The sequence below is a fragment of the Molothrus ater genome, chromosome 3 (genome assembly GCF_012460135.2).
Source record: "Molothrus ater isolate BHLD 08-10-18 breed brown headed cowbird chromosome 3, BPBGC_Mater_1.1, whole genome shotgun sequence".
NCBI lineage: Eukaryota > Metazoa > Chordata > Aves > Passeriformes > Icteridae > Molothrus > Molothrus ater.
In genome coordinates, this window is record NC_050480.2 from 112,340,954 (window position 1) to 112,349,746 (window position 8,793).

Here is an 8,793-nt window from a genome sequence, read left to right on the forward strand (position 1 = left end):
GGCGGGCGGGCGGACGGACCTGCCGACGGACGGACGGACACACGCGCGCTGCGAGGGCGGCACCCGCGGCTGGCACCGGGTGGGGGGGACAGACGGACGGACGGACGGGGGGACAGACGGACGGACACGGGGGCGGCACTGGGGACGTGGGGACAGACGGACATGGGGGGGCCATTGGGGGCGTGGGGACAAACAGACGGACATGGGGGGGCATTGGGGACAGGGGCGGTACAGACAGACACAAGAGTGGCATTGGGGACAGACAGATGGACATGGGGGTGGCATTGGGGGCGTGGGGACAGACAGACGGACACGGGGGTGGCACTGGGGACAGACAGACAGACATGGGGGTGGCACCCGGAGCTGGCACCAGGGACAGGGGGACAGACTGACACACACGGGGTGGCACTGGGGACGTGGGGACAGACGGACAGACTTTGAGGTGGCATTGGGGACAGACAGATGGACATGGGGATGGCATTGGGGACGTGGGGACAGACAGACGGACACGGGGGTGGCACTGGGGACAGACAGACGGACATGGGGATGGCACCCGGAGCTGGCACTGGGGATGTGGGGACAGACAGACAGACACGGGGGTGGCACTGGGGACGTGTGGACAGACAGACGGACACGGGGGTGGCATCCAGAGCTGTCACTGGGCACAGAAACTCTGGGATATCCCAGGATGTGGGATCCAAACTGGGGAATTCCAGGATTTGGGATCCAAACTTTGGGATTTCATTTTCCCTCCTCCCCTCTTTCCTTCCCCCTCTGGCCCCGGCAGCTGGAGGGGAGGAAAAAAAGGAAAAAAAAAAGGAAAAAAGGGAAAAAAGGAGAAAAAGGGGGAAAAAGAGGAAAAAGGGAAAAAAGGAAAAAAAGAAAAAAGAAAAAAGGAAAAAAGGAAAAAAGGGAAAAAAGGGAAAAAGGAAAAAAGGGGGAAAAGGGAGGAAAAGGAAAAAAACAAGGAAACAAGGAAAAAAAAGGGAAAAAAGGAAAAAAAGGAAAAAAAGGAAAAAAGGAAAAAAGGGGGGAAAGGGGAAAAAGGGAAAAAAAGGAAAAAAAGAAAAAAGGAAAAAAAGGAAAAAAGGGGAAAAAGGGGGGAAAAAAGGGGAAAAAGGGGGAAAGGAAAAAAAGGAAAAAAGGGGGGAACGGGGAAAAAGGAAAAAAAAGGAAAAAAAGGAAAAAAAAGGAAAAAAGGAAAAAAGGAAAAAAAAGAAGGGAAAAAAGAAGGGAAAAAAAAGGAAAAAAGAAAGGAAAAAAGGAAAACCCTGCCCCGAGCCAAATTCCCGGAGATTCCAGAGGGTTTGAAAGGAGGAAAAAAAGGAAAACCCCGGCCCGAGGGAAATTCCCGGAGTTTCCAGCGGATTTTTGGAGGCCGGATCCCATCCCCGGCATGGCCGTGCCGAGAAATCCCCGCCCGATATCCCAAAAATCCCGGAGCCCCGTCCCGGCTGTTCCCAATCCATCGGATCCCAAATTATTCCGGGAGCGGGGTTGGGACCGAAAAAAAAGAAAAGAAAAAGGGCAGCACCTCGTGGAGGTTTGGGAAAGGCGAGTTTGGAAAATGAGGAATGGAGAGAGGGAACGTCCTGGTGGATTTTGGGAATAAAACCCAATTTTTTGGCACCGATCCCACTCTGGGAAATACCAAAATCCCGGTTTTTCTCCTTTTTTTCAGCCTCACTCCGCACAACCACAAACTCCAGGCTGTGACAGACCCCAGAGCAGGAGGACAAACCCACTTTGCCTCTCACGCTTCCCAAAATATCCTAAAAAAATCCCAAAAAAATTCCCCGCTCCGGCCCCAGCCACACACGTGAGCGGGGAGCGGGGGCTCCGCCGGTTTGCGGAATTTGGGGTTTTTTAAATCAAAAATTCAAAGACCCCAAAAGCGACCCGAACTCCCCGCGAGTCAAAGCTCCCGGAACGGGAGATCCCGAAAGTTTCCTCCTGGATTTTGCCCTCCCTGAGTGAAATTATTCCAGGTCGGGGGAAGAAAATCTGGGATTTTTTTTTTGGAGGAGGAGGAGGAGGAGCCGGCGAGGGCGGAGGAAGGAGAGGGAGAGAGAGCTCGGAGTCAGGGCGGGATGGATCCCTGAATTCCTGGATCCCCGGATTCCTGAATTCCTGGATCCCTGAATTCCTGGATCCCTGAATTCCTGGATCCGTGAATTCTTGGATTCCTGGATCCGTGAATTCCTGGATCCGTGGATTCCCGGATTCCTGGATCCGTGGATTCCTGAATTCCTGGATCTGTGAATCCCTGGATCCGTGAATTCCTGGATCCGTGGATTCCTGGATCCGTGAATTCCTGGATCCGTGGATTCCCGAATCCCTGGATCTGTGAATTCCTGAATTCCTGGATCCGTGGATTCCTGGATTCCTGGATCCGTGGATTCCTGAACTCTTGGATCTGTGAATTCCTGGATCCGTGGATTCCGGAATCCCTGGATCCGTGAATTCCTGAATTCCTGGATCCAGGGATTCCTGAATTCCTGGATCCGTGGATTCCCGGATTCCTGGATCCATGGATTCGTGGATGCGTGCATTCCTGGATCCGTGAATTCCTGGATCCATAAATTCCTGGATTCATGAATTCCTGGATTCCTGGATCCATGGACTCATGGATCCGTGAATTCCCGAATTCCTGGATTTCTGGATCCATGAATTCCTGGATCCCTGGATTCCTGAATTCCTGGATCTGTGGATTCCTGAATTCCTGAATTCCTGGATCCATGAATTTCTGGACCCACAGATTCCTGGATCTGTGGATTCCTGGATCCGTGGATTCCTGAATCCCTGGATCCGTGAATTCCTGGATCCATGGATTCCTGAATTCCTGGATCCGTGGATTCCCGGATTCCTGGATCCATGGATTCGTGGATGCGTGCATTCCTGGATCCGTGAATTCCTGAATTCCTGGATCCATAAATTCCTGGATCCGTGAATTCCTGGATTCCTGGATCCATGGACTCGTGGATCCGTGCATTCCCGAATTCCTGGATTTCTGGATCCATGAATTCCTGGATCCCTGGATTCCTGAATTCCTGGATCAGTGGATTCCTGAATTCTTGGATCCGTGAATTCCTGAATTCCTGGATCCATGAATTTCTGGACCCACAGATTCCTGGATCTGTGGATTCCTGGATCCGTGGATTCCTGAATCCCTGGATCCGTGAATTCCTGAATTCCTGGATCCATGGATTCCTGAATTCCTGGATCCGTGGATTCCCAGATTCCTGGATCCATGGATTCGTGGATGCGCGCATTCCTGGATCCGTGAATTCCTGAATTCCTGGATCCATGAATTCCTGGATCCATGGACTCGTGGATCCGTGCATTCCCGAATTCCTGGATTTCTGGATCCATGAATTCCTGGATCCGTGAATTCCCGGGTTCCTGGCTCCATGAATTCCCGGCTCCATGGATTGCGCGTATTCCCGACCGCGGGGCACGTGGGGAAGGCGGCAAAGGAGGAGGAGGAGGAAGAGGAGGAGGAGGAGGAAGAGGAGGAGGAGGAGCGGGAGAGCGCCCGGGCCTGGCGCGGAGGGAGGGCGGCACCGGGCAGGGCACGTGCGCGGGGCGGGGGACACGGACGGACGGACGGACGGACGGAGGGAGGGACACGGAGCCGGACCGGGACCGGGCTGGGATGGGACGGGAGGAGGGAATACGGACAGCGAGGAGAGGACCGGGATTGGGGGGGGGACAGACGGACAGCGGGACTGGGGGGACGGACAGCGGGACGTGGGGGGGACAGACAGCGGGACGGGGGGGGGGACAGACAGACAGCGGGACTCGGTGACAAACAGCGGGACGGGAGGGGACAGACAGCAGGCAGGGAGTGCCGGGAGGGAGGACGGGGGACACGGACACCGGGCAGGGAATGCCGGGGGGGGACACGGACACCGGGCAGGGAATGCCCCGAGATGGGCGGGACACGGACACCGGGCAGGGAATGCCGGGGGGGGTTACATGGACACCGGGCAGGGAATGCCGGGGGGGGTTACATGGACACCGGGCAGGGAATGCCGGGGGGGGACACGGACACCGGGATAGGAATGCCGGGGGGGTACATGGACACCGGGCAGAGAATGCCGGCGGGAGGGGGGGGGGGGGTACATGGACACTGGGCAGGCCCCCCGAGGATGCCCCGAGCAGGACCCGGGGAAGGCGCTGCGCTCACCGGGACCGGCAGGACCGGCTCGGCAGAACCGGCTGCCCCCCACCCCACCCCACCCCGGCCCGGCCCGGCCCGGCTCGGTCCCCGCTCACCTGCGGCTGTTTTGAAACGCTCCCGGTTGCCGGCCCCGGGCTGCAGCCGCGCCGGGCCGGGCGGGGCGGGGGCGGAGCCGCGGCCGGGCGGGAACCGCCGCTCCCGCGCGCGGGGTTTTTTTTTTTTTAATTATTTTTTTTTCCCCTAATTTTTTTTTTCCTTTCCCCCCCCCCCCCTTCCCCGCTCAGCCAGGAAGGGAAGGAGGAGGAAGAAGAAGGAGAATGAGGGGAGGAAGCCGAGCCCGCCGCCACTCACCGCGCCCCGCTCCGAGCCTCGCCGAGCCGCCGGCCGGGTTAAAGCTCCCGGGGCCGGGCTGGTGTAAACAACCTCTCCCCACATGCTCGGCCCCTTCCTGCGCATTGGCTCCGCCGCTGCCTCTCCGTGCAACGCCCCCGCCGGCCCCGGCCCGGCCCCGGCCCCGCCGGGCTCCGCCGGCCCGGCCCGGGATGGCCGCGGGGCGAGGAGGGGGAGCCGGGAGGGGCTGCGGGCCCTCGTTCTGCCCTCTCCTCACTCTCCTCGTTCTCCCCCTGCTTCTCTTCCCTCGTTCCTCCCTCACTCTCCCCTCACTCTCCCTTGGTTCTCCCCCCCCCGTTCTCCCCTCGTTCCCCCCGCTCTCTCCCCTCGTTCTCCCCCAGCCTCTCTTCCCTCGCTCTCCCCTCCTTCCCCCCCTTCTCTCTCCCCTCGTTCTCCCCCTGCTCTCCCCTCACTCTCCCTTGGTTCTCCCCGTTTCTCCTCCCGGTTCTCCCCCTTGTTCTCCCCTCACTCTCCCCTCACTCTCCCCTCATTCTCCCCTCACTCTCCCCTCGTTCTCCCCCAGCCTCTCTCCCTGGTTCTCCCCCTCGTTCTCCCTTCTCTCCCTCCTCTCTCCTGTTCTCCCACTCGTTCTCCCCTGCTGTCCCCTGCACTGTCCCCCTGCTCTCCCCTCATTCCTCCCCTTCCTCCCTCACTCTCCCCTTGTTCTCCCTCTGGTCTCTCCTCACTCTCCCCTCGTTCTCCCCCCATTCTCCTCTCACTCTCCCCTCATTCCCTTCTCATTCCCCCCTCATTCTCCCTCTCGTTGTCCCCTTGCTCCACCCTCACTCTTCCCTCTTTTCCCCCTCTCCCTTCATTCTCTCCCCCTGCTTCTCCCGGTTCTCCCCTCACTCTCCCCACGTTCCCCCCCTCATTCTCCCCATGTTCCCCCCTCACTTTCCCCTCACTCTCCCCCTAGTTCTCCCCGTTTCTCCTCCCAGTTCTCCCCCTCACTCTCCCCTCATTCTCCCCCTAGTTCTCCCCGTTTCTCCTCCCAGTTCTCCCCCTCACTCTCCCCTCATTCTCCCCCTGCTCTCCCCTTGTTCTCCCTTCGTTCCCCCCTTGCTTCTCTTCCCATTCCCCCCCTCATTCCCCCCTCACTCTCCCCCTGCTCTCCCCCATTTCTCTCCCGGTTCTCCCCACCCAGCCGGCCCGGGGGATGAGGCCCCGCAGCCTGTGGGCTCTGCTGTTTGAGCTCCGCTGTTTGAGCTCCGCTGTTTGAGCTCTGCTGTTTGAGCTCCGCTGTTTGGGCTCTGCTGTTTGAGCTCCGCTGCTTGGCCTCCGCTATTTGAGCTCTGCTGTTTGGGCTCCGCTGTTTGGGCTCCGCTGTTTGGGCTCCGCTGTTTGAGCTCCGCTGTTTGGGCTCCGCTGTTTGAGCTCCGCTGTTTGAGCTCCGCTGTTTGGGCTCCGCTGTTTGAGCTCCGCTGTTTGGGCTCCGCTGTTTGAGCTCCGCTGTTTGAGCTCCGCTGTTTGGGCTCCGCTGTTTGAGCTCCGCTGTTTGGGCTCCGCTGTTTGGGCTCCGCTGTTTGAGCTCCGCTATTTGAGCTCTGCTGTTTGGGCTCCGCTGTTTGAGCTCCGCTGTTTGGGCTCCGCTGTTTGGGCTCCACTCTTTGGGCTCTGCTCTTTGGGCTCTGTTGTTTACACCCAGGGCTCCCTGCTCGCTTTTTTGTTGCTTCCTGGGTTGGTTTGAGCTTTAAAAAGCTCGGGTTTAGCGATGGTTTAAGTTTGGGCCCTCCAAGCTTTTTTGCCTGTGTGGGGTTGGGACTCCCCTCCACACCCCTTTCCAAGGAACTGGGATCTTCCTGCACCCCCTTCCCACAGGATTGGGGTCCCTGTGATCCCATTCCCAAGGAATGGGGCTCCCCCTTTACCCCATTCCCAAGGGATTGGGGTCCCTGTCACCCCTTTCCCAAGGAAATGGGATCTTCCTGCACCTGATTTCCAAGGATTTGGGATCTTCACCATGATCCCATTCCCAAGGAAATGGGATCTTCCTGCACCCCTTTCCCAAGGATTTGGGCTCCCCCTTGACCCCATTCCCAAGGATTTGGGCTCTCCCTTTACCCCATTCCCAAGGGATTTGGGCTCCCCCTTGACCCCATTCCCAAGGATTTGTGCTCCCCCTTTTACCCCATTCCCAAGGATTTGGGCTCCCCCTTGACCCCATTCCCAAGGATTTGTGCTCCCCCTTTTACCCCATTCCCAAGGATTTGGGCTCCCCCTTGACCCCATTCCCAAGGATTTGGGCTCCCCCTTTTACCCCATTCCCAAAGGGATTTGGGCTCCCCCTTGACCCCATTCCCAAAGGGATTTGGGCTCCCCCTTTATCCCATCCCAAGGATTTGGGCTCCCCATCACCCTTCTCTATTTATTTTTCTGCTTTTGGGGTTTATTTCACTTTGGGCCATTGCTTTTCCCCTCCCTTCAAACCCTTCATCTTTTTGTCGCCATGACAAAAATCCCTAATTTTGGTGTTTGTCCCTTTATAGCGTGTTAAGGCAGAGCTGCTGTACAAACACTGGGCTTGTGCCAGCCTCTAAAAATGTTTATTTTTACCACCAAGGAATTTACACAACCCAGGTGGGGTTTTACTACCGTTGTCTGAAGTAAAATGCTGGGACAGGAAAGGGTTTTCACCCAGCAGTGATATAAAACATGGAACTCGATGGGATGTCCCAACAAAATATCTGTATTTTTTAATTTCTAAAACCAAATACTTTCTCCAATGCATCCGAGCAGGAGCCAAAATCTTCTATTTCCAGAAATGCTCTTAAATTTCCTCCCAGGCTTCTCAGGCTTGGGTTTCTCAGTCAGCTGAAATGAAAATTAAAATGAAAAGTGAGTTATTATGTATGCAGAGGAGGGGCCTGTGAAATCCATTGCCTTGGGATCTCACCTTGGGAGGCAGCTGGTTCTGCTGCCACACCTGAGGAAAAATATTCCAAAATAGGAGGATGGGCTGCTCCTCACCTTCCTCTAAGATCTCCCTTCAGGGCTGCCCCTCAGGTCCCATGGCCGCCCCTCATCTCCCTCCATGATCTCCCCTCATGGCCGCCCCTCATCTCCCTCCATGATCTCCCCCCACGGCCGCCCCTCACCTTCCTCCATGATCTCCCCTCATGGCCGCCCCATCTTCCTCCATGATCTCCCCTCATGGCCGCCCCTCATCTCCTTCCATGATCTCCCCTCATGACTGCCCCTCATCTCCCTCCATGATCTCCCCCCATGGCCGCCCCTCATCTTCCTCCATGATCTCCCCTCATGGCCGCCCCTCACCTTCTTCCATGATCTCCCCTCATGGCCGCCCCATCTTCCTCCATGATCTCCCCTCATGGCCGCCCCTCATCTCCTTCCATGATCTTTCCTCATGGCCGCCCCTCATCTTCCTCCATGATCTCTCCTCATGGCCGCCCCTCATCTCCCTCCATGATCTTTCCTCATGGCCGCCCCTCATCTTCCTCCATGATCTCCCCCCATGGCCGCCCCTCATCTTCCTCCATGATCTCCCTCATCTCACCCATGATCCTCCCTCATGGCTGCCCCTCACAACCACGGAGGCGCCTCATGTCCACAATGATCTTCTTTCATCTTCCTCATGATCTCCCCTCACAAACATGGACACCCCCACAATGTCCCTTCACAAACATGGACACCCCTCATCTCTCCTCCATGATCCCCCCTCACAAATGTGGACACCCCTCATGTCCTCCATGATCTCCCCTCATGGACACCCCTCATCTCCTCCATGACTTCCCCTCACAAACATGGACACCCCTCATTTCCTCCATGGTCTCCCCTCATGGACACCTCTCATCTCCTCCATGGACACCACCCCTCACAAACATGGACACCCCTTATCCTGCCCCATGATGTCCCCTCATGGACACCCCTCATCTCCTCCATGACTTCCCCTCACAAACATGGACACTCCTGATCTCTCCTCCATGATCCCCCCTCACAAACATGGACACCCCTCATGTCCTCCATGATCTCCCCTCATGGACACCCCTCATTTCCATGATCTCCCCTCATAGCTGCTCCTCACAAACATGGACACCCCTCATCTCCTCCATGGTGTCCCCTCACAAACATGGACACCCTTCATTTCCTCCATGGTCTCCCCTGACAAATATGGACATCCCTGATCTCTCCTCCATGGTCTCCCCACACAAACATGGACACCCCTCATCTCCTCCACCATGACCTCCCCTCACAAACATGGA

General features: G+C 57.1%; 1 long non-coding RNA gene across 1 annotated transcript; it reads right to left on the minus strand.

The window, feature by feature from the left end:
- Positions 1–7,243: 7,243 nt before the first annotated feature.
- LOC118685168 (uncharacterized) lies at positions 7,244–7,668 on the minus strand. The gene is made up of 2 exons (XR_004979936.2): positions 7,467–7,668; positions 7,244–7,384 (listed from the first exon to the last, which is right to left on the minus strand). It is a non-coding gene; the product is annotated as an uncharacterized LOC118685168 (long non-coding RNA).
- Positions 7,669–8,793: the final 1,125 nt, after the last annotated feature.